Source organism: Balaenoptera borealis (genome assembly GCF_965194805.1).
Source record: "Balaenoptera borealis genome assembly, chromosome: X".
Lineage (NCBI taxonomy): Eukaryota > Metazoa > Chordata > Mammalia > Artiodactyla > Balaenopteridae > Balaenoptera > Balaenoptera borealis.
The window spans coordinates 117,958,328-117,985,262 of NC_138881.1; the positions used below are offsets into that span (position 1 = coordinate 117,958,328).

At 36.7% G+C, this 26,935-nt stretch overlaps 2 long non-coding RNA genes across 3 annotated transcripts in view; both read left to right on the forward strand.

The window, feature by feature from the left end:
* LOC309620116 overlaps positions 1-10,457 on the forward strand; it is a 424,458-nt gene extending 414,001 nt beyond the window's left edge. The window contains exons 2-3 of one of the 2 annotated variants that reach the window (XR_014239421.1): positions 3,437-6,847; positions 7,024-10,457. This is a non-coding gene — a long non-coding RNA (uncharacterized lncRNA). Of the gene's footprint in view, positions 1-3,436 lie in introns of both variants that reach the window. The other variant, XR_014239420.1, reaches the window with a different exon arrangement.
* The window catches only part of LOC309620134, a 687,819-nt gene that overhangs the window by 622,236 nt on the left and 38,648 nt on the right, over positions 1-26,935 (forward strand). The window lies entirely within an intron of this gene.

Consider the following 26,935-nt stretch of genomic DNA (forward strand, 5'->3'; position numbering starts at 1 on the left):
GCTATACCATTTTACATTCTCACTAACAGTGTATGATGGTTCTGATTTCTCTAAATCCCCACCAACAGTTATGATTATCTGACTTTTTGATTCTAGCCATCCTAATGGGTATGCAATTGTATCTTTCTGTGGTTTTGATTTGTGTTTTCCTGATGAATAATGATGTCAAGCATCTCTAATGTTCTTGCTGACCATTTGTATATCTTCCTTGGAGAAATGTCTATTTAGATCTTCTGCCCATTTTAAAAGTTGGGTTATTTACCTTCTTATCACTGACGTGTAAGAGTTCTTTATATATTCTGAATAAAAATCCCTTATCAGATACATGATTTACAAATATTTTCTCCCATTCTGTAGGTTATTGTGCTATATTCTTTACATGAATTATTTAAGTTGATCTTTACAACAGCTGTATGAGATATTATCCTTCTATTTTTTTTTAGAGATCAGAAAACAGGCTTAGAGTGGTTAAGTACCTATCCTAACTCACAGTGCTAGCATGGGATGGTTCCAGGATTTGCGCTTAGATCTCTATTGGAATTTCAGTTAAAGTTCTCCATCCTCTTGCCTTGATGCTCATATACGCTGTTTGTATTTGAGGAAAGAAATTGAATCTTAGGATTGTATTGCCCTGTCTATTCTTCACTCCTGGACATTCCAGTGGATAAACACTGAAGATGAAAACACTTTGGCAGTACTCCTCAAATTGATTCTCTGGGGACTGTGCTGATTCCCAGCAAGAAGGTGTAGCCACAAGGCTCCTGAGGTAGGTTGAATTGATGTTCTGAGTCTGGATTTATAAGCATGGGGAATTGTTCTTTTAAAAGACAATGACAAAGAGAACCCTTTTAATGTGAGCCAGATGCAGCCATGATTTTGATTAAATGTTTGCTGGTAACCATACTTAGGTGGGAACATCTGCCTACTGATGAGCTCCCTGGAGTTTTAGCAGGTGAATTTATGTAGGAAATACAACTCCAAGTACTTCTTCCTGAGGAGAGATGTTAGGCAAAAAGAAGCTTACTTTCCTTTCTTCCATTTTTTGTCCACCTGCCATTTAGGAAGCCTAAGTAAATACATTCCTGTATTGGGATAATACCACTTCCCCTTGGCCTTCCGTCTTCCCCAGCTTTGGCTTTGCAGGTGCCCAGTAAGTGTCGGTGCTTGCATCTGGGCCACATCTGTGCAGGCATCTTGGGTTGTCCAAGAATAGTGCACGGCTCCATAAGCCTATAGTAGCAACCCTCTGACATTAGAATTTGCTGTTGATATTTTTCATACACACTCACACTCTTGAGCAAACACTCCTCTCCTTTCAAATCTACCCTCTTAGATGTCCTTACTAGTCTGTCTTTGAAATGCTGGCTCATCATACAGGATACATGATATTTAGAGGAAACAGGTTTCAATGGGTGTTTCTGGACTCTTCTTAGTTCTAGGTCAGCCTAGATTAAGCAATCTCCAGTCTGGAGGGCTTTACTCACCTCCCAATCTGCCATGCAGTCACAAGGTCCGTCTTGTCTTACCACTTTTACTTCAGTCACCACCCTGCAGATTATCCATCGTTAACTAGACCCTTATTCACATATTGCTCTGCACTTGACAAAATTGGACCCAACTCTCTCCCCAACTTCATAAGCCCTTCTTTCCTGCCCTCTGGAACTCATAGTCTATCATTAAGAAACTCCCCAGTAGCTTCAAGTTCTTCTCTCAGCATTCCCTTAATCTCTGTTTTATAACTGGAATATGGCTGTGCCTTGAGGAAATCACTTCCCCTGCAGTCCTCTTGAGCAAACGTTAGTTTTCCTCACATACCCCAAGGAGTCGAAGTGGAGTAGGTGGCTGCTCCTCATCGTCACTTTCAAACCATTTCTGCTCCTTTCTCTTTCAAAATTCAGAGCTCATTTGTAGTTCTTGCTGTTAGATAATATCATGTGCTACCCCATCTTATGTCTTTACCTTCATTCATTAGACACTTTCCTGAGTCTTCTTCTTCTCCACTTTTATTACTGCCACCATCTTGGCAACTTCAACATCTGTCATCTATGTGGATATTCATCCAGCATTTTTGGCTTTGCAAATCTTTCATGCCCTCAATTCCAATGATAGTTTTCTTCCATCATACTTAAGCCACTCACTCTAATGCTCATGCACTAGACATTGACATTCTCAAAAATTACAGCAACTCTGAAATCCTGATTTTAAAACATACATCTCTTGGGCTACAACTGATTATTCTTCCTAGCAAAATAACCTCTCTCACATGCAGGTACACACACCTACACACGCCCAACTCTAAAAATTCTTCAATTTTGAACTCCAATCTGTGAATTCTACTACTTTTCAGCATCAGCCACATTTCTCTTTTCTCATTTCCTCATTGCTTGACAATTTATCATTAGTATCACTTACTTTCATAGACCTTCATCTCCCTACTCACTTTCCCACCCTAGTACTTCCCTGGCAAAACCACAACCCTTGTTAAATTTAGCTATCTACCTACTTTGTTCCTATATACAAGTGATGGATATTGCTGTAGAAATTTATAAGACAAAGCTAACTGATCTCACCTTAAATTCTTGACCACATATCTTGAATTATCAATCCTTCCATATTATGCACCCATTTCCATTATACAAAATGAATATCCAATACTTTATCTTCTCCTCAATTTCTCAAAACCCTACCCTCACTCTTGTTATTTTATGCCCTTATCTCATCCTTCACTGAGAAAACTGAAGAGTCAAGAGAAAATTCTTTTATATCTTCCCCACCAAATCTACCATCTTACCTGCATTTGTAATCATACCATAATCGTTTCCTTCTCCACTGTAAAATCTATAAATATTACTTGTTCTCATGTAAATCCAACATTTCCACATTTGCTACGGATCCCATCTACTAGTGCTCTGAATACCCCTCTTGCTTTCTTAATATTTTTTCTTCTGCAATTATCCCTTTGGTGTTTTATATCATCAATTTCATTCAGTCATTTATATTGGCTAGATGTGTTCTAGAATCTACCCTCTTAAAAATACACTGTCTTAATACCAAATCCCCCTCCAGGTATAGTCCCATATTTCTCCTCCCCTTAGCGCCAAAACTCTCAAAAGAGATTGTCTATCCGCCCCTCACTTTCTGATCTCACATTTTCTCCTTAATACACATCTAGGTTTATATTAAAATATTTTCCACTCTTTCAATTTCCTTTTTATCAAATTTACCAATGACCTCTATACTAACAAGTTCAATAGTCATTTGTCTGTCCCTATAGTACCTGTAAAAGGTATTTAATAAAGTTGACCATTTTTTACTTCTTGAAACATTATCTGCCCTTTGCTTTTGTGTTGCTCAATTCACCTGTTTTTTTTGTTCCCTCCTTTTCAACTCTTTTCATTATATACCTAGGAGTAGAATTACTGGGTAATATGGCAAGTCTATGTTTAACTTGTTGAGTAACTGCCAAAATGTTTTCCACAGAGGCTGTACCATTTTATGTTCCCATCAGAAGTGTATGAGTGTTTCAATTTCTCTACATCCTTGTCAATACTTGTTATTTTCTTTTTAAAAAAGTTATAGCCTTCCTAGTGGGTGTGAAGTGGTATCTCATCGTGGTTTTGATTTTCATTTCCCTAACGACTAATGGTATTGAGCATATTTTCATATGTTTGTTGGCTATTTGTATATCGTCATTAGCACAATGTCTATTTAAGTCATTTACCTGATTTTCAGTTGGGTTGTTTGTATTTTTGTTGTTGAGTTGTAAGAGTTCTTCCTGTATTCTGGATACTACACTTTTATTAAATATATGATTTGCAAGTATCTTTCTTTGGTGTGCCTTTTCGCTTTCTTCATGGTATTTTTTTGCAGAAGAAAACATTTTAAAAATTTGATATAGTCCAATTTACTCTTTCTTTGTTGCTTGTGCTTTTTTGTGTCATAGCTAAGAAACCATTGCTTAACCAAGTTCTATATGTTTTTGATCCCCATAACTGACCAAAAAAATTCAAACCCATTCATTCAACAGAAATATTCATGGCCACCTACTATGTGCCAGGCTGTACTGTAAATATTGGGGATAGTGATGAACAGGATGGTGGAGACAGAGATTACTAGCTTATCTCCAACATTTAAGTTCTCCTCTTCTACTAGGTAGACTACATTTCTCATTTTCTCTTGTAGTTAAATGCGGCTATGTGAGTTTTTCCCAATGAAATGGGAGCAGGAGTAATGCATACCCCTTTTGAGCCTGGCCCATAAATATTTCCATGTGCCCTCCTATATGCTCCTTTCTGCTTCTGCAATTGGAATGGAGATGTCCTGGCAGAAATGACAGAAACTGCTTTTTTGCCACTTATCTCAATAGGGTTGTGACGAGGATTAACTATGTATATGAATATTTAGCATAATTGCTACATAGAGTTAGTGGTCAATAAACGTTAGTTTCCGTAATTATTATTACAGTCTTTGGGTGCTATAGTAATCACCCAGGATGGGAAAAATGTTAGAAACCCCTCATAATTCAGCAGATAGTACAATTAAGTCTGCTCTTTTGTGACCAGTGTGTCAGACCTCCTGATGCTAGCAGTCTTTTCTCTTTCTACACAGTTTCTCTGTGATGAATCAAGATAATTCTAAGCCACCTTAAATAATATTTAAAGGACCATAATTTGGGAAATACTAATCTAGTGAAACGCAGTTTAACTGAAAACAATATGAGAAGTGTGGTTATAATGGTTATGAGAATTCTAAACTGTGCTAAACACCTTGCATTTACACAACATTATTCTATAAAAGAGCCCTACCACTTCCTCTTCCCCTACTTACCTATATCTGATAAGAAAGCTCAGGTACTCTCTCTTCTGCGAGCCAGGAGGAAGTTCAGACTGTGCAAGCCCTGACCTGTGTGTGGGAACACTCCAGCTTCATCCCCTTACCACCATAAAAGCCAAGCCATCTCCTTCTTCTGCTCTCTTAAGCCATTCTTGAACCTGCTTGAGAGCCTGCCCTGCTCTCCCCAGAAGGCCTCCGTATGTAATAAATTTTTTCATACTCTCTAGGTGTGTGTGTCATCAGTCTCGACATCCAAACCGAATTTTGGTTGAAGGATCCATCCCGTCTCTGTGGTGTGATTACAACAGTTGGCCCTGTAAGCAGGACATCAAGGTGCTATCCCTTAACCACCAGGGGTCTTTCTTCTCTTGCTTTGGCTTTCTAACTGGCTCTGCTGTATGCTGGTGAACATGCACTTGGGCTACTGCCTGCTGGCTAGCTTGTGCTTTTAACTTGCTTCTTTGTGCTGCATTTGTTAGTCCTACTGAGTGTCTGCTAAAGCTTTGACCAACATAAGTCAGTTTAGCCACTTGGCATATAGTGAGAGGATTATTGGATTGGGACCCTCCTTAAAGCAGTCCTGAATCGTGTGTCTCAACCTGGACCTATTTGTGATTCTCAGATTGAATCACGTGTTTCAATTCCAAAATAAGGTGTGACTGACACTAACCTCAAAGAAATGACTCTTACCTTGTGAACACTGGTTGTGTCTCAACCACATGTTGGCCCCCTTTCTATATAGAGCTCAGGAGAAAGACTGACAGTCTGTTCAATATACATGTCCATTGGATGGTCACTCGTGTGGAGGAAGAGCAGTTAACTATGTGGGATGCTGAAGTCATACTTCTAAAAGTAAATAGCTCACTAGTAACTTACAAAATGCTTCTGCTGCTGCCCCTGTGCCTCTGTCATAAATAAAAATGATCCTGATCCTCAGACCTCTAGAGAAAAACATCTGTGTCACCTCTGTGACAAAGCCAAGAGATTAGTTCAACCGTTGCCATGGGGAAGTCCATAACACTGATGGTACTGACTTGATTTGAGGTTCTCTGGAAGAAGAAACTTATAAAAACGTTTACCTATAAGAACAATAACATCTGCAGATCTAATGTAAAAAACAAAACCCAAAACCCCAAACTGTCAAAGTCTTCAAAAACAAGAAGTCTAAAAAACTGTCACAGCCAAGAGGAGCCTAAGAAGTTATAACATGGAATGACTAAATTTAGTGTAGAATCTTGGATGGGATCCTGGGACAGAAAAAGAACATTAGGTAAAAAATAAGGAAATCTGATGAAGTACAGACTTTAGTTAATAATACTGTTTCAGTGTTGGTTCACTAAGTTGAACAATTGTACCATACTAATGTACAATGTTAATAAGGGAAATTGGTTGTGGAGTATATGAATATGATCTTCACAATTGTTCTGTAAATCTAAAACTGTTCTAAAATAAAAAGTTTTTAAAAAACCACACAATACTAGGTGATGAGATCTGGGAGACAACAGAATTAAACACTGAATGGGGGTGGCCATGTGGAATGGTTTGGAGAGAACACCCTCTCCCTAACATGTACACCACAAGAATTGAACCAGAGAAGATGAGGAAGAGTGGAAGGTCAATTTGGGCAGGCTCTTTAATGGGTGTTGAAGAAGCACTCCCTTTCTCTAACGAGAGCACCTAGACTCCTCTGCACCCCTCCCCTCCCCCCATGTATCTTCAAGGGTGGTGCTTTGTGATGTCAAGCCACCCCAGGGCTACCATTGGCTGGAGGAATTCCTTGCTGACCAATCAAAGCTGATGGGTGTGGCTCTTCATTGTCCTGGCAGGGTATATATAGAGAGGCCAGGAGCCTTGGAGTAGATCACACTGTTGCTACAACATGGCAGAGGTAACTGAGAAACCACAGGAGCCTAACTCCGATTCAGAGATACAAACTGCAAGTTCAGAACAACAAACGCCAAGGGTCACAGGGCAGAGAAGAGGAAGACCCCTTATCAACCCCAGGACTATGAAGGTGAGAAGGTCAAATTACCCTACTCATGAGCCTCCTCTTCATCCCCCACCCAAGACTTACCCTGCCCTTCCCTGGCACAAACCCCTTCTCAATCCACACCCATTCTCTCAAAGTTCTCCTTCCCATCCTCTTTCCCCAAATCAATATCTTTCTGTATCACTTTGTTTTCCTACCAGGTATGGAAGACAGTCAAGAGGCAAAATCAACCCCTCAGCAGAGTGTGAGAAAATCTAAAAAAGAGAAGAAGTTAATGATACTAGTCTTCTACAACCGGCGGAATAAAAAAAAGGATAAAAAGCCAGAGGAGGATGAAAAAGTCCCAGAGAGCTCTTCCAGCAGTTCATAAAGTGCTTCCCTGTGTCTATCAGGTGACTGAGACCTTGCTGTCTCTGTTTTCTCTCCAGAAAAAGCACTGGAGAAATGGTCATTTGTGTAGAGATCAAACACAAATGGTCACCTGTGTAGAGCCCAAATAAAGCACTCAGCTATTGATCAACAAGCTGTAACAAGATGTGTGTGTATCTCTGTCTGTTCTTCGATGATGGGGAGCGAAGGAAGGCAGGAAGGGGCAGGCATGTGAGAAGGGAGGGAGGTAGTATCCTGCCAGTTTGGGGCCCAGACCAGCCAGCCCATAGTTAGCCAGACACTGGGAATAAGGACTGGGTGAGGACTGAGCTCTGAAGACAGATTTCTTCCTGAACACTTTATCCTGCTGGTGAGGAGGAAAAGGACTTGGTGTTTCTGTGTGTGTTTGGGAGGTCCCAGATGGGGAGAGGGGTGATGTGTGGGTGGTGGCAGTGTGTAATAATCTGATTCCACTTTTGATGTTTGACAATTGACAGTTTTGAAGCCTCATTAATTCCCCTTCCCCTTCTGGCCCACATCTGGCCCACATTTTATGTTCATCTACTCCCAGCCAGGGAGTAGATGAACATAAAATAGAAACAGATACGCCTAACCTGAACCATCCGAATTATTTCCGTGCCTAACTTTCCCATAGCCAAAACATCCATTACCCTAAAATATCCTCTAGTGCACGTGGAGAATCTGACCCAATAAGTAATAAAGTTAAGTCTCTGGCCCTTATAATCAGCTTGAAAAATATGTGACCCTATGGACCTTTCCCCCTAGTTAAAATAATACCTTTCACCTCAGTTTTTAAAAAAAGGTTCAATCTAAATGAAAGCAGCGTTTTCACAGATTGAAACCCATTATATAAGACCTATTTAGAGAAGGTGTGGTTATCCCCACTTCGGCTGCATTTAACAGCCAAGTTTTACTTGTTCTTAAACCTGGAAAACAGGACCGGTGCCTCAGTGTGAATTCGTACCCTTGGCGTCATGGCCCCACCCACTAGGGCTCCATATATATTATTGAAATTACTGATTCCACCCAATAAGTTACTGGTAAATACTTTGTAGTCATAGCAAAGTATTTGGCTAGCATGTTCTATTCAGTGCCTATTTCAACAACCTCTCAGCTGCAGTTAACCTTCACCTTTAAAGGGACACAATACACCTTCACCTGGGTACTCAACGGGCTCAGTCTCCACGCCTGCCATCTCACATAGCCTTCACAGGCAATATTTTAACCAGCTCTAACTTTTTTCAGGCACACGGTTATGACATCACACTGATGACATCCTCCTTTGAGGAGATTCACATGACACATATAGTACAGGGCCCCACCACTTCAGTTAAGTTTCTGAAAATTATTTAGTAAGTTGAGGGCTGCTCCAGTCCTGACAGTGTCAAGAAACAGCTTTTAGTCTTCTTAGTACCCACATTGTTAAAACAAGCCCAACATGTTTTCGACATTTTTAGATTCTGGAGGCAACATTCCTCATTTACAAAGCTTTTTTGTTCTGTAACTTGCAAATAGGCCCAACTTGAATGAGACCCCCTGTAACAAAAGATACTAGAATCTGCCTGAATTGCCATAGAACAGGCATTCCTGTTACGGCCCCCCGAGATTCCTTCACTGTGGAAGCTTTAGCAACCTTCTCTCATATATCTTGGAGTCCCTCTACCATCAGTGATGGCCGTTAGTTGCATGGGCTTCTGATACAAGGAACTACCTTCCTTGGCCCAATGCTATATGCCATTAGTGTAGCAATTGGTGGGTACATACTGGACTTTCCTGGAAATATAGACTATCTCAGGTCCTGAACCTGTGACCCTCAGTATACAGCTGCCCATTAGGCCTTTGATCATGGAAGCAGCATTCTGCAAGCCCAGCACAGCTCGTGAGGCCTCCTTGCTACAGGATGGAGCTGAACCTGGGCCCTCTGCATACCCTACTTTCAGGAGAGGGTAATGTCCCCTGTGCTCGGTCCCTTGCCGGATGCCACAGTGCTAGAGGAGGTCATCTCTTAGAACACTTGGGTACCTGGGGAGCCCCTTAGGATCAACACAGTGAATACCAAAGGGAGTTCATTCACTTAACCAATGGCATTGTCACTATCACACTTAATGGAGCTTGCTTGACTCTTGCTTCTTTTCATCTCTTAATCAGAATGTTCCTGATAAAGGACAGGACACAAGGGTCAGCTCAATTGGCCAAACTTTAGGCAGTTATCTTAGCACTGGATGTCTTGGCCAACAATTGGCCTCATCTGCACATTTTTATAGATCTTTGGGCCACTGCCAGTGGTCTGACCATCTGTTCTGGCCAGTGAAAACAATTCCTTTTCCGAGGTTGCCTCATTTGGGGTAAAGAACTCATAGAAACCCTTGCCTCACGGATACCCAAAATATAAATCAAGGTCACACATCTTCTGCACATATTAAAGCCACAATACAGTGTCTCACCATAGCACTCTTTATCTTCTTTGAACTTGTACACATTGATAGAGACTAAGGCACTCATTTCACTTCTCAGAATATACAGTACTAGCTCTTGATAGTACTAGATATTCAATGGAACATTCACCTATCTTATTGGTCTCATGCTGCAGGTGCCATAATGGCTTACATAAACAAGTCCAAATTCAATTAAATAAACAATGCAATGTTTTACTTATCAGACAAACACCATGGGTAAGTTGTCATTGAGACTGATCCCATTTTTTTCAGTTTTATTGAGGTATAATGGATAAATAAAAATTGTATATATTTAAGGTGTAGAACTTGATGTTTCGATTATTTCTATATCTATACCTATATCTATAGAATGAAAGAACCATGACCATCTAATTACCCATCACCTCACAGTTACCATTTTTTTCTTGTTTTTTTTTTTTGGTCTAACTGCATTTTTGATGCATAACTCATTATGTGAGTAATAATCCTTTTCATACCTTCTTGGTATATGTGTGGCATCATTAGTCTTGACATTCAAACCAAAATTTGGGTGGGGGATGTACATTCCACTTCTGTGAGGTGACAAGAAGCTCACATATCCACAAATATATATATGTAGATATACTCATAAGCATATGAGTATGACACTTTAAGAAAGATACCAGTATTTCAGGAAACAAATATGTCCTCAGTGCCTAGTATGTGTCAGATATTATTCTTGGTTCTGGAATTACAGTGAAGAACATAAAGTCAATAGTTCCTGTCATCAAGTAACTTATATTTTCATGGGCGAAGGGGTGGTTATTGTTGTTGGTGTGGGGAACCTTCTCTGAGGAGCTGATATTTGAATCAAGATCTGAATAATGAGGTGGAGTCAGCTGTGTGAAGACTTTGAAGAAGAGCATTTTAGGTAGGATAGCAAGTAGCAATGCCATGAGGCCAGAACAAGAACAGTGTGTTGAGGAACAGCAGAAGGGTGAGTGACCGGAGTACAGTTAGAGAGGGGCAGAGCGGAGATCGACGACCGAGACTGGAGAGGCTGGCAGAGATGTGGTCGCATAGAGACTTGCAGGGTAAGAACTTGGATTTTATCTTATGTGCATTGGAGAGCCACTGGATGGTTTGATAAAGGAAAGTGATGTAGTCTGATTTATGTTTTAGAAAGTTCACTGGATGTTGTGAACTGTGTAGGACCAGAGGGGTGACAGGCTGTTGGGACAATACAGGTGTGATATGATGATGGCTGGGACTAGAGTTTAGCAGGGGGAATATAACTTAGTGTCTAGTTGAGCAGTTGGGAGCATAGGACTTAAAGTCCGATCTCAATTTACAGCTTCACCACCTAAAAGCTATGTGACCTTGAGTACGTTTTCTAGCTTCTGTAAGACTTAGTTTCCTCATCTGTAAAAAGGGAATGATGGTAGCATGTATCTATATCTTAGAGCCATTCTGGGATTAAATGAGGTAATTTATGTAAAACACCTGACATTGTACTAGACCAATAATAAGCATTTGATTAAATGGCTTCTGTTGTTATCATCTATGATGTAAATACGTACATGCATAATCCTTGCTTCTTTCTCCCCTACTCCCAAAAAGCTAGTGTGTCTTATGTTAACTGCTGCGAACCCATGAGTACTGAACCCTTGTGTTTTCCTTGAAGACACAGTATTTTGGGGCACCTTACCTCAATGGTCAAGCATTCTGGTACCTTTAGATACTTTATAATAAGTGTCTGTATATGGCTTATGATTAATTTATTCAGTAAGTGGCAGTAGTGTCTGATTTCTAACATTCTCTTCTTTCTACCTAATGAATCATTGCTTGAATACCTGTCCTCTTTTCTCCAACCTCTTCCACAGGTTCTAAATGAACAGCAACCCATATTTCTTCCCTAACTGCAAACCTAATGTACTGAACTTAGTTAGATTGCTTTGACAGTTGCTTCCTTTCATTAAATGCAGCTTTGAGTTCTTCTTCCCTCAGAAAAACCTGCTGGCATTTTTCAAAGCAGTTTCTCATTTTATTAGTTCCTGATCAGGACTCTTCCAAAGTCTCTTGTTCCATTTGCCCATCTTCCACATTACCATCATTTCAGACTATAAATAATAAACTGTTTACTTCCTCCTCCACATTCTTGATGAATGAAATAGGACTAGATGTTGATTCCTTCCTCTTTGAAGGAATTGCTTTCCCTTCCCCACCTAAGGCTGGTGAGTGATGAAAGCATCCCCAGTCTTTAAGGCTAAGCTCAAATGGTTCTTTCCCTCTGAAGCCTCTCTACCACCAATGCCTGCAGGGTTCATTGCTCCTATTGTCCTACAAATTCTTATATTAAAGCAATAGCCATATTGTATTAGAATTGTTCATTTATATGTTTGTCTTGTTGTACTATACCACAAGAAGGAGCATATTTCATTCATCTCTGTAATCCCAACCACTTTAACACACCTGACACAATGTCATGGTTGCTGCTCAATGTAGTTTGATGAACTACTGGAGGACTGAACAATCAAATCATTCTGTAGATACTGGATCATTTCCTTAACCTGCTCTATAATGTTTGCTTTAGAAAATGTTAAACTTAAAATCATGTAAAATTTTTATTTTGAAAAACTCAAAGTACAAGAAAAAGTTAAAAAAAAGAACCCTAAACACTAAAAACTCAGAACACTCTATGATATGCACACTTTCGGCAACTATCTTTCTGTACCTGGCTCTACACATATGTAATTTACATGTGCATTTACATAAAGTAATTATATATAAATGTTGAGAATTATATATATATATATATACACATACATACATATACATAAATGTTGAGAAAACCTGTACGTCTATAGGATTTTTACATTTCATTAGCCACTCCTCCACTGGATAAGCAATGTTAAAAGCCTGGTGTGAATCTTTGCATATCTTTGTCCATGCTCATAAATAATGTAACATACATACGTATGCATAAAAACGTATAGGGGCACTATTTTACTCTTTACTGCACATAGTTTTTCTCACTTAGAAACATTTCAGAGAAATGTTTTCCACATCATCTGGTATAGACTTAACACACTTTTTAAACTAGTTATGTAAAATGCAATGGTTTGAGTGAAAGACAACTGATTAAACCATTCCTCTATTGAGGACATTCAAGTTGATTCCAGTTTTTTGGCTACTAGAAAAAATGTTACAATTAATCTGAATATATACGTATAATTTATTTTGTTCATATTCACTGTTATATACCTGTGCTTTTATTTTCTATGGAAGAAGGCCCCGGAAATGGAATTGCTAAGTTAAAGTTTATGTAAATTCTTAATTTTAATAGAGGTTGCCAGATTGAATTCCAAATGGCTTTAATATACTGCACATTTCCCTCAGCAAATGTATGAGATAACATACTAACCTCCACAACCCTCCAGCAATGTGTGATAACATGTTTAATGGTCTTAAAGTGATATTCCCTTGTTATTTTATTTTCAATATGCCTAATTGCTAGTAAAGTTGAGTAATTTCACTTGTTTATTGGTAAGGTGGTTTTCTGCCTCCTTGAACAGCCCTTTTTACCCTTTTTAACCACTTTCAATTAGGTTGTTTGTCTTTTCTTGTTAATGTGTAGGACATTTTTTATATGTTGGATATTGAACCCTTTATCTGTCATGTGTATTACAAATATATGTTCCTCTATTATTTGTCTTTTGGTTTTATTTACCTTTACGTTTGCCATATGATTACATTTTAAGTTTTAAGCACTCAAATATGTCAGTTCTTTCTCTAGAGTGTCTAGGTTTTCCAGCTTGCATAGAAATTTTTCTTGACTCCTAGATTATACATAAGTTTTCAAAAATATATATATTTTACTTCAACATTTTTATCTTTAGATCATGCAGAACTTCATGTTGTGTGAGAGAGGAGTCCAAACTTATTTTATCCTTTTTAATACATATAAATCATAAATATATGCAGTATTACTAAGAAGAAAATAGAGTCAAAAAAACAAAAAAAGCCCACTTTATTTTGGATACAAATCCAGCTCTGAAACTTACTAGCTGTTGCCCTGAGAAAGTCATTTAATTTATGTGAACCTCTTTCCTCATTTGTAAAAGGGAGATAATAATGTCAACATGACAGAAGTTTTATGAGAATTAATGTATATCAAACACTATATATGGCAGTGACTGGCATATATAGTCAGAGGTCAACAAAGATAGCTATAATGACTGTTGTTTACCTCTCTCTGAAATGCTTTTGCCTTGAACACACTTAGGAATGCCGATAGGCCCCATCGTGTCGTGCTTCATGGCTCACTTTGGTTTTGCATCTTTAATGGTGTTTTTATTATACAATGCTCCTAAAGTAAAAAAAAAAAAAAAAGAAAAACATTACAGGAAGTTGGCCTCAAAGATATTATCAACCAGGTAGAGTGCTACTGAGGTGAACATTAGAGGACAGACTAAGGTGGCCTAGATCCACCTCACACAGAAATACATCCTTTCACAAAGGGAGAAGATCTGCTAGAAGCTCCTGCTTCTAGAAAAATAAGACAAGGATGTTAATAAATGTGATGACTTGGGGGAAGGTGACAAACATATTTGAGGCTCCGAATTTCCAGAGAGTATTAGAGAGAACACTTTGCTCTATATGGCCCAGGGAAATTAACCAAAAGGTCCCTAACTTGGGTGCCCCTCATGCCCCAAATACCATCACTGACAGAACTGGAATTTGTAGTCAATACTAAGTGCCCTTATAGATCATTTTTCATTTCATAGAAAGGAGAAATAACTTTCCTAAGCAGTTAGGCAAGTTATTTATTTATTTATTTTGAACAAACACACTTTTATTTTTTTTTAACATCTTTACTGGAGTATAATTGCTTTACAATGGTGTATTAGTTTCTGCTTTATAACAAAGTGAATCAGCTGTATGTATACATATATCCCCATATCTCCTCCCTCTTGCGTCTCCCTCCCACCCTCCCTGTCCCACCCCTCTAGGTGGTCACAAAGCACCGAGCTGATCTCCCTGTGCTATGTGGCTGCTTCCCACTAGCTATCTATCTTACATTTGGTAGTGTATATATGTCCATCCTAAGTAGTTATTTTATCTGGCCAACACTTAACCATTGCTCTTACTCTGTGCCAGCAACTTTTCCTAAGGGATTTTCATATATCAGTTTGTTTAATCTACACAATAGATTGAGACAAAGTTACTTTATTAACACTATCTTATAGATGGGAAATTGAGTTACCAAGAAGTTAAATACTTTTCTATAGTTCCACAGCTAACAAATAGCAGATCTGGAATTTGAACCTAGGCAGTATGGTTCCAGAGTCCATGCTCTTAATTATCACACTATGGTGGTGGTTATATAATACTTTCTGGAAATTTAGCAGGCACTATAATTACCTTCTGTAGACTAAATAGATGAAGGCAGTATTTTAACTATTTTTAACTTGTTAATTTAGACCATGAGCTTTAGTAGTTTTAAAATTCTCTGAATATTTTAAAACAACCAATGAAAAATTGATAGACTAAACATAATGTTCTTCTGAAATAATAAATACATCAGACTAGGATGGGCTGAGAAGTTTGAATGGGATCTTGTATCCAATTCCAGTAGTAAAAGATTATCTGCTATCAGAGAAAATAGATCTATCTGATATATCTGAGAATTTAGATAAAGGCTTTGGTATGTTTATTTTATATGAAAGTTGAATTTTCAAATCGGTGGTGAAACAATGATCTGTTTAGTAAAGTGTTCTGGGACAATTGGTTTTCCATATGATGGTAAACATATGATAGTAATCTTACAACATATAAACAATACATTCCAGGTGAATTAAACTTCAAACCATGAAAATTAAAAACCAATGAAGTACTGGAAGAAGATCTAGGATATGAGAGTTATAATTTTTGACATTCCTAAGAATGACAAAAATCTCAGGAGTCATAAAGTAAAGAACTGATAGGTTTTTCTTCATTAAACACACATACACACATACACAGACACACGCACAGACACGCACACCTGTAGATCACAAAATACCATAAAAACTTTAATAAGTAAAGATATACTACAAATTTAGTAAAAAGGGATTTTCAATTCAATAATATTTAATGATATATATTATTTGATAGAATATATGAATATATACAGGTATATATTCATCTCTGCTTGGGCTGCCATAACACAATACCACCAACTGGATGGCTTAAACAACAGAATTTATTTTCTCACAGTTCTGGAGGCTGGAAATCTGAGATCAGGGTGCCAACATGATTGGTTTCTGGTGAGAGCTCTCTTCCTAACTTCTTGCAGATGGCTGCCTCCTCGCTGTGTCCTCACACAGCAGAGGGAGTGGGAGCTCTCTGGTGTCTCTTATAAGGACACTAATCCTAATGAATTATGGCCCAACCCTTATGACCACATTTAATTATTTCCTGAAAGGTCCTATCTCCAAATACAGCCACAACTGGAGTTAGGGCTACAGCATGTGAATTTTGGGGGACACAAACATTCAGTAAATATATATATTTCTACAAATCAGGATGAAACCAAAAACAAACTCATGAACAATCAGGCAAAGGTTATAAAGAAGTAATTCAGGGGAAAAAAGCATACAAATGACTAGTAAACACACTAAAAATTACTTAAAATGCAAATTTTTTTCTCATTCATATTGACAAATATATAAATGATTCTTACACACACACTCAATGATATCAATGGTAAGTGATTTCCTTGGCTTGCTTGGTGCCAGATACTACGCTAAGCACTTTGCCTGGATTACTTCATGTTGTCATCAAACAACATTGTGAAATATGCATTATTATACCCAAGCTACGGATGGGGAACTTGAGACCCAGTGAAGTGAGGCCAGATGTTTTGTTCAAGTCATTTAAGTTACAGATGGTAAAGCTAAGTCAGAACCTTGATCTAGAACAGTCATTTCTGTGATAACTCCTTAGTGACAGTAACAGCGGCACTCTTACTAGGTGTTAGGCAGTATTCTAAGCACTTGATGTGAATTAATGCATTTAATTCTACAACAGCCTAATAAGGTAGCTACTATATGATTATTATCTCCATTTTGCAAATGAGAGAATAGAGGCAGAGAGAGGATAAATAACTATAGGTGGAATCAGAATTCAAACTGGGAAGACTGATTCTGAAGCCTACAGCCCTAGACGCCACATTATAATGCAAAACAGCTAAAGCCTGCTGCTTGGGAAGGTTTAGAGACTGAAATAGGAATTTGCCTTTGACCTTTAAAAAATATTTCTTTCAGACATACCCACAGTCAGGCGCATTAGTCTGCACCTTCACACATTAGGGTGTGTTATCACTGGAGGGAAAACAATGGTTCTCATTGACGGGATTAAAAATAAGCAACCTCGCTGTAGGGATATGTCAAAAACTGTTAATAAGGAGAAGCTTCTTTTCTTTTCCAATGAATAAAGCAGGGAAAAAGTGAAATTCCATCATTTTCATTTAGACTCTAATGCATTCTCAATGATCTCCCTGAATGACTTTCTACGTTAACTCAGTGGTAGTAGAGATTTTGCTGTTGAGCAACATTCATAGATCCTTTTACATCAAGAGAAACAAATATTTCTCACCTACATATGACACAGAAGTAGCAAACCAAAAAAACCCTGTAGGCTTTGTGCTCTCTAATCAGTCGTGAATGAAATTAATTTGAGACCTTTTGGAATGAGAGGCTGGGTTTTTGCCAAATAGCAATCATAACAAGCATTACCCTTTCGCTGCTGACAGGAAAGTTCAAAAATTCCATCATGTCCCAGTTTCTCAGCAGCTGATAAAGGTTAATAAAACAGGATTTTAGGAAAGCAGTGTTTCTACATTTTTTATGCTCTTAAAGTACAATTCTTGTTAGTTCCACTTGGCTCTCACATTCCAACTGGAACTTGTCTCTTTTCTCTGGTTTGCATGGACTAGTAAACCATGGGTAGAGCTCTCAGCTCTGATAGCTGATGAGAAAGAGGCTGCTCTTTAAAACAAGTCTGAGCTGGTGACAATACCTAGCAGGAGGAGATAAGATTGGAACTGAAGTCTCCTGTGTGGACAACATCTGCATCACTGAATCATAAACGTTACGTTAGGATGGGCTATGGAGTTCTTACTAGAACTCCTGAGGTAGCTGGGCTTTCACAATTGTCAAGAAATTTCCTCCAGGATCAAGCAGCACTGCAGCTCCTTTAAAACTGTCAGTATGTATGTTTCATGCTCTTACTCCTTTAGTCATCTGATATTTAAATATGAGTAACACTGTTGTTTCAGGAAGTATTACTTTGACTTTCAAATTATTTTGAGAATATGCTACATGGCAAAATAGTATTGCTTTAAGAGTATAAGTGTACTCTTAGCTTACAAGCAATGAAAACTTGTTGAGTTCACAATGATGTTATTTCAGAGTAATTATAATTTCTTCTGACAATTTCTCTGAGCCTCAGTTTTCCACCTTCAAAATGCAGAAATGATTCTTATCTTTCATGTTTTAGGGAGGATTAAAAGAAATGTATATAAAATGCTTAGCATATTGCGGAGTATATAATAAGTACTCAATAAACCTAAATGGTTATTATCATTTTTATTTATTATTATCATTTTTATTTGTTATTAATATAACTTACTTCAGTAGCCTTTTAGATGAGGTTTATGCAGCAAGCAAAATACATCTGAATCTCAGCAGCTCATTTGAAAAAGATTTCTCATTGTATCTTTGTAGACAGCATGAAGAAATATAAGCATGGCTTGAATTTCTCCCTGGTTGAATATAACTGATTGGATTGTAGTTCCACTGGACAGAGGTTTCTAACGTGTATCACTGGACTCTAGCCCAAGCCCTGCCTTGATTATCATTATTATCAGTGATTTAGAAAAACCAGTTGAGTATTAGTTTATCAAATTAATGGATAATACAAAGCTGTAAGAGATAACAAGTAGTTTAGATGAGTGAATCAGAATCCAAAAATAGATTGAAAGGCTGAGATGGTGGACTAAATATATCAAAATGAATTTTAATAAAAATTAGCATAAATCTACACCTTGGGATCAAAACCCAGTGCACACATCCATGTTGGGATGCATAAATTTGTAGCAGCACTTGTAGAAGACATCTGGTTTTAATGTCAATGGTAAACTCAGTATGCGTCATGGTATAATTCATGTCATTTTCCAAAGAACACATGCTATCTTAGGCTGCATAAAAAAGAGTATTTTGTCTAAGAGAGAGATACTAACTTCACTCTGCTCAACAGAAATTAGCAATCTACTCAGTTTGGGGGAGTAAAAATGTTTAAGAAGAATAATGAAAAATAAAGACTATTCAGAGTAGAACTATTTATCAGAAATGATCAAAGGCTGTCTAACCTGTAGGGGGAAGACTGAAAAGAGATGTGGAACTTGTCTTCTGAAGCTTAGTTATGTGTAGGATTACTAGATGTTTACAATTAAGAGTACAATTCTGCCTTTCTCTTACCTTTCACTTAGGAAAAACACATAAAGAAAGAAAACAAAATTATTTAAAATCCTAAATGTGAGTGCTATAAAGACCAACAAGGAAAAGACTAGAGAATGACAGCAGAAAGTAGGATCCTACTTTATTTTATATTGCCAGGGAAGGCCTTCTGATTGAGGTGGGTTTTGAGTTAAGAACTGAAGGATGAATGAGTGGGGTAAAACTATTCCAGGAAGTAAGAACCACAAGAATAACAAAAGCAGTGTTATTGGTTTCTTCAAGGAATAAAATACAGACCAATGTGGATACACACACATGCAATGCAGAAAATACATAGCATTTTCTGTGGGTTCCTTTGTTTAAAAACACACAATATATCATATATTCCTGGATCATATGTAGTTCTATTTTTAATTTACTGAGTAAGATCCATATTGTTTTCCATAGTGGGTGTGGCTGTGCAAGTTTACATTCTCACCAACAGAGTACTAGGGTTCCCTTCTTTCCACGTCCTTGCCAGCATGTGTTAGCTCATCTTTTTGATAATGAACATCCTAACAAGTGTGAGGTGATATCTCATTGTGGTTTTGCTTTGTACTTCCCTGATGTTTAGTGATGCTGGACACCTTTCCATGTACATGTTGGCTATTTGTATGCCTTCTTTGGAAAAATGTCTAGTTGGGTCTTTTGCCCATTTTGTAATCAGGTTATTTTTTGTTGCTGCTGTTATTGAGTTGTATTAATTCCTCATATATCTTGGATATTACCCCTTTATTGGGTATGTAGTATGCAAATATATTTTCCCATTCCTTAGGGTCTTTTTTCATTTTATTGATGGTTTTCTTTGTTGTGCAGAAATTTGTAGACTCACTTATATTCAGATTTCCTGTTTCTTCAACTTTCAGTCTTGGTAGGTTGTGTTTCTAGGAATTTATCCATTTTTTTCTAGGTTGTCTAATTTGTTGGCACATAATTTTTCACAGTAGTCTCTTGTACTCTGTTGTGTTTGTGTGGTATCAGTTACAAGGCCTTTTCTTTCATTTATAATTTTATTTATTTGATTCCTCTCTTTTTTCTTGGTAAGTCTACCTAACAGTTTGTCTATTTTTTTAATTTTTTTAAAAAATAGCTAATAGTTCCATTGATCTTTTCTATTGTCTTTTTAGTCTCTTTCATTTATTCTGCTCTGATCTTTGTTATTTCTTTCTTCTGCTAGCTTTGAGCTTAGTTTGTTCTTATTATTCTGGTTCCTTATGATGTAAACTTAGGTTGTTTATTTGAGATCTTTCTTTTTTCTTAAGGTAGGCATTTATTGCGATAAATTTCTTTCTTAGAACTGCTTTTGCTACATCCCATAAGTTTTGGTACATTGTGTTTCCATTTCCATTTGTCTCAAGATATTTTTTTGATTTTTCTTTTGATATCTTCTTTGACCCATCCTGGAGCACGTTGTTTAATCTCCACATCTTTTTGGATTTCCCAGTTTTTTTCTTGTTATTGATTTCTCATTTTTTACCATTGTGGTCAGAAAAGATGCTTGATAAGGTTTCAGTCTTCTTAAATTTACTGACTTGTTTTGTGGCCTAACATATGATTTATCCTGGAGAATGTTCCTTGTGTATTTGAAAAGACTGTGTATTCTGCTCCTATTGGATGGAATGTTTTGTATATGTCTGTTAGGTACATCTTGTCAAAGATGTAGTTTAGGTCCAATGTTTCCTTATTGATCTTCTGTCTGGATTATCTATCCATTGTTAAAAATGGGGTAATTGAAGTCCTCTGCTATTATTATATTGCTGTCTATTACTCCCTTCTAACTTGTTAATATCTGTTTTCTATACTTAGATGCTCTCATGTTGGGTGCATAAATATTTACAATTGTTTTTTCTTCTTGATGAATTGACCCCTTTGGCATTATATAATGACCTTCTTTGTCTCTTGTTACCATCTTTGACTTAAAAATCTATTTCATCTGATATAAGTATAGCTACCCCTACTTTCTTTTGGTTTCCATTTGCCTGGGCTATCTTTTTCCATCCCTTCACTTTCAGTCTATGCATGTCCTTAAAGCTGAGGTGAGTCTCTTGTAGGCAACAGATAGTTGGATCGTTTTTATTTTTTTTTAATCCATTCAGTCATTCTGTCTTTTGGTTGGAAAATTTATTCCATTTACATTTAGCACAATTATTGATAGGTATGAAATTACTATTGCCATTTTATTAAGTGTTTTCTGGTTGTTTTGTAATTCCTTTGTTCCATTTTCCCTCTCTTGCTATCTTCTTTTGTGATTTGATGATTTTCTGTAGTGGTATGCTTTGGTTCTTTTCTCTTTGTAGTTTGTACATGTACTATAGGTTTTTACTTTGTGGTTACTCTGAGGTTTCCACTTTTTTTTAATATTGAGTTATCTGTCTTTCCCTTTTTGATTTGTTAAGTCCTTTTTATATCCTGGATACTAATCCCTTGTCTATTTTATGCATTACAAATAGATCATACAAACCAGTGGCTTGCCTTCTCATTACCCAGTGAGGATTTTTAATGAAAACAAGTTCTTGTATGTAATGTAGTACAATTTACCATTATTTTGTTTTAGGAATTCATTTTTTTTTTTTTTTTTTTTTTTTAGGAATTCATTTTTTAAATGTATAGAATCTATGATTGTAGATGAGATCATATAAGGCTGTATGATATAGAGAGAAAAGACCAATTTTTATATCTCCATAATTTAACTTCTGAATAGAACAGCTTGAGCCATTAGAGGAATCAGAGGAAAATACAACTAGAAAAAATGGCTTTGTTTAACTGAATTTTCTTCAGTAGCCAGACCCTCAATCCAAGTCTGTATTGGTGTTACTATACCCAGAATTATAGATCCAGAATATTGTTAATGGATGATTATTTCTATAAATAAGTAAATTTAAAAATCAATGGGTTATGAGTTCACTTTTAGACTTACTTATCTCCTCTTATTTTGTGTCTTCTTTTTATTCTCCCTTGCTGTTTTCACTGTTGTCAGTCTTTTGCCTGTTAAATTTTGTTCTCTTTTGTCTTTTCCAGGATCTTCAATAGATACATATTTCCAAAATAGTGCTGGAGGTTACCTTTATCTTTTTCAAAACTTTTATTTAGTCAATTTTCCTTAATTGTAGAAGTCCAAAGTGAACTCATATAATGTCACTATGTTTACATTATATATGTATTATTCAAGAATATTTAAAATATATTTGCCTTTGGTTTGGTGACAAGGTTTAAAAGAGATATATAGACTTCACTAAATGCTCACTGCCAGTCATTTTACCCAATCTCTTCTGCTTTTTGGAATTTTTGTTGTATAGATTAGTTATTTTGAATACAATTCAAGTGATTTTTTAAGAAAATCATATAGGGAGGTACATTTTCTGTTCTTTTACATTTCCAGTTGTATATAAAGTTCTTAGATTGAAATATTTTACCATATCTCTGAAGACATTGCTCCATCATTTTCTCCATTTAGTTTTTTCAGATGAGACATTTGAGAAAAGCCTACTTATTTTCCTTTGAAAATAACTTGTAATCCTCTTTAGATAATTATAGGCTTTTTTATGCTTGTGCCTCATAAAAACTTTGCCAGTATATGTCTGGATGAGGTTGTCTTTTCATTGTTTTTTCTTGGCACGTGATGAGAACTTTCAAAGTATTTACTCAGCCCTTCCATGAGTTCAGAAAAGTTGTCCTTAATTAGATTCTTCAGTTCCATTACATCTTGTCTCTTCTTCTGGAACACCACTTAACCTGCATCTGTCCATATCTACATTCCTCTCTTATAATTTTCATTTCTTAATTCTCTGTGTCTGCATTGTGGTCAAGTTTCTCAAACATGTCATTCACATTGCTAGTTGGACAGCTGAAGTCTTTATTCTCCTTTTCACTGCTTCAAGTAAAGATTTTCATTTTGCCATTGAATCTGATGTTTTTTAAAAATATTCTTTGTTTATTTCACTCATCTTTCTTTAATTTCCATTTATTCAATTAGAGACTCCCTTTACTTCTCAGTGATTTGACTTACTTTATCTTTACTTCTTACTTTATAGAGTCCTTTTTAAAAGTTATATTAAGTAAACAAAACTCCCCCCTCTTATTTTCACTAATAAGTAATGCCCTTGTCCAAAATAATTAAAGTATAATAATGCCTCTTTAGTCTGGCTCCAGTTTTTTCACTAGAACTGTCATTTGTCCAAACCCTCAGCAATAGACACAGACTAGATTCAGGCTAAACTACTAACTAAAGCTTTTATCATTTGCTAAAATATTTTCCGTTTAATTTACAGTTTCTTTAATACGTGAATCAGTAGTTTTGCACTATATGAATTGGGTCTGAATGTACTACTTTTTTTTTTTTTTTTTGCTTCCTCCGGCCCTCAAGAACTGGTCATGTTACTTTATAGAGTGAAAGAAAATGGACTTAGATGCTGGAATATACCATTTGATACAATTTTCTAGGGATTTTCTTAGCGCTAAATAAGTAGAAAGAGTGAGCAAACTCTTACATCAAGGCCCAGACTGTTCAGGTAAACCATAGTGAGGGAGAAACCTCAGTGCTCTGGGTCAAACACCAAATAGCTAGACCTTGGTTAAGTACATAAGATTCCCTCATAGGGAAGCTGTAAGAAGAGCAGTACTGTCTATCTGCATGGAAAACCACTTGATACAGAGTCTAAAAAATCAATATTATCTTTATTTAAGAGACTTTGTCTTCTCACAACTGATATAATAACTGGGGCAGGAATTCTCTGCTTACAATGTTTGGCATAGCATCATAACGTAGCACCTTCACATGCACTGACAGTGGTGATGGTAAGGATGATCCAGACAAATGAAATATCACCAAATGACCAAGTAAAGATAGAAAAAAACAATTAAATTCCACTTGCATTGACTGAATATATACTAATACATACCTAGGGCTCCAGGCTTTAGGGTGGATGGAAGAACCTCATTTCTGCCCTGTGGGAAGATCTCATAAAATGTACTCTTGGTGCCCTTCACTTTCATATTTTCTTCATTTTCATGCCATGCCTCTCTTTTTCAAGGAAGAGAAAACGTAAAGATATATGTAGCAGAGAAAGAAATAGTTTCAGGTAGAATTATATCTTTCAACTACAATAGTGGTTGACAAACCATAACGCATGGGCCAAACCTGGCCTACTGACTATTTTTGTCAATAAAGTTTTATTGGAATAAAGCTACGCCACACCCATCTATTTATGTATTTTATGTGGTTGTTTGTGTACAATAGTGAAATTGAGTAGTTGTAACAGAGACTATGCGGCCCAAGAAGCCTAAAAAAGTTTTAATATCTGGCTCTTTACAGAAAAAAATTTGCTGATCCCTGGACAAAACTGTTAATCTACACTGGCTGATAGAATTCCATCCACATTTGGTCACTGGTATTCATGTCTCAATAAATTTTAAGTGTTTCTTCCATACTGTCTATTATATTCCTTTCCTCTTTTACTGTTTCATTCATGGTCATAAATAAGCCAGTTTAAATAGAAACATTAATTTATTTAAATTATATTGTATCAACATTAATAGGGAAAATGTACCTGGTGCTCTTCTGAAGTACATCATTACCAAGAAAAACATCATTTCCTAGCATTGCTATCTACAGTCTGCCTCTGCCTCCTAGCACTCTGCCCCCTACCCACTGTGCCTTAGCTATATTGGCCTTCTTGCCATTCCTTGAACTTGCCTAGTAAGTTCATATTTTGGGGCCTCTATTATATTTGCTGTTCCCCATGCCTGGGATCCTCTTAACTCTTTTGTTTGTTCAGTTCTCTCCTATGATCAAATATCACCTCCAGAGAGGCCTTCCTTGACCGCCTAATCTACAATAGTGCCCTCCTTTTTCAGCACTCCTTATCACTTTAATGCACTCCATTTTTCAAGACCAATATCTTTTGCTGATACTATATAGAATAATTATTTATTGTCTGTCCCCCTATCAGAGTGTTGGCTTCATGAGAACAGTGACTTAATCTAGTTGAGTTAATGTTATTTCCCACTGTCTATAACAGTGCTGGGAACACAGTAGGTGCCCAACTAATATTTACTGAATGAATGAATAAATGGATAGAAGAAATACATTAGAGAGACCGTATATCTAAATGGTTAGGTAAATATAGCTGACTTAAATTTAACTTCTTCCAACTGAACTTGAACAAGTTCCTTTATCTTTCTGGGCCTTGGTCTTCTCATTTGTAAAATAAGGATGATAACAGTAGTTATCTTCCAAAAGTCACTGCACAGATTAAAGAATGTATATAAAAGTTCATCCACATTAATTAGCATGCTAAATGCTTAAAGAAGGCAATTATTATCATTATGGATATCAGAAAAAGTGCCAGGAATATCTGGAAAACCAAAACACAGAAGGTTTAATGCTAGCTATTGCAAAAATGCATTTTCCCATAAATCAGACTATGTGGATCAGCCAATGCAGCAATCTTGCAAATTATTATTACCACAAATTGAATCCTTTGAAGTGAGAATGTTGTATTGTAACCTATTGTATTTAACTAATATTGATTGAGGGCCTACTCTGTGTCGGGCACTATTGAGCAAATTTGTGTCAACGATCTTCTGAAAACATTTTTTGCAATCTTTTCTTATATGTTCCCCAAAGAAAATGAACCAGCATGGAGAGGTTGCTCATCCAGTAATCCTAAAATGATGGACACTCAAGAAGAGAATGAAAATGAATGCATGTGTGGTTTTGTGAGGTTTCTATAGTTCTCTTTCTTCAGCTTATACTTCAAAAACATGCTGGACTTTCAACTTAGTGTAGCAGTGCCATTTTCATAACTAATGTATTCAATGGGTAGAGTGACTAGTGGTCCCAGTTTTCCCAGGACTAAAGGAGTGTCTGGGACATGGAACTTTCAATTTTAAAACCAGAAACTGGGTCAAGTTGGTCACACCATCCATGAGGGTATGTGTATGTGTGGTATATATTTATGTATACTTATGCATATCTCATGATCTAGGTGGCATATTTAGACTGGGAATCAGGTGTGTTAAGTCCTATGACACACATATATATTTATAACCAAAATCTCTGTAAATAACATATACTTCTGAAAATTTTCTAGAAAACAGAACTAATCATGAAGTGCTATTTTAATTTCTTTTCAACCATATCATATCATCATATTATTTTTTGGACCTCATTTCTTAAGGCCAACAACCTGAAAATCTTGGGCACCCAAAATTTTAATCTATTCCACGGGATTCATAGAAAGTGCTCGTTTTTCCTACCTCCATCCCTGTCCCCAAATAACTGAGCAGGAATTTGCTGTTAGAATAGATTTTTTCCCCCCATTTTACAGGTAATGGAAAAGCTTACACACATAGTCACTTTGGAGGCTGGACACTTTTCTACATTTTTAGCATTCGCACATCTTTAACCAGCTTGTGCAAAAACATAAGACCGCTTCATAATTTTCATTAATCAATGTTGTTATCTTTACTTAAAGACTTGGTCTATTAACTTAAGCTCATTGTGATGAATTGTTAATCTGCCCAGAAGAATGACTCTGTGTTCCGGTGTATGAAAAGCAGCCCTCCCTGCAGTTCTACCAAGACATAGTTGAATATGCTCTTCGATTATATTTAGATGTCATCATGGGGAAATTAGATCGTGGATTTTCTTTAAAAAGATGGATTGATTTTACATTTGGTAATTGAAAATCGATAACAGTGCTTGGAAATAAGCAGAGAAATATTTCTAGTGAGACATACTACTGTTTATCATTGTTCCCTTTTTCTAT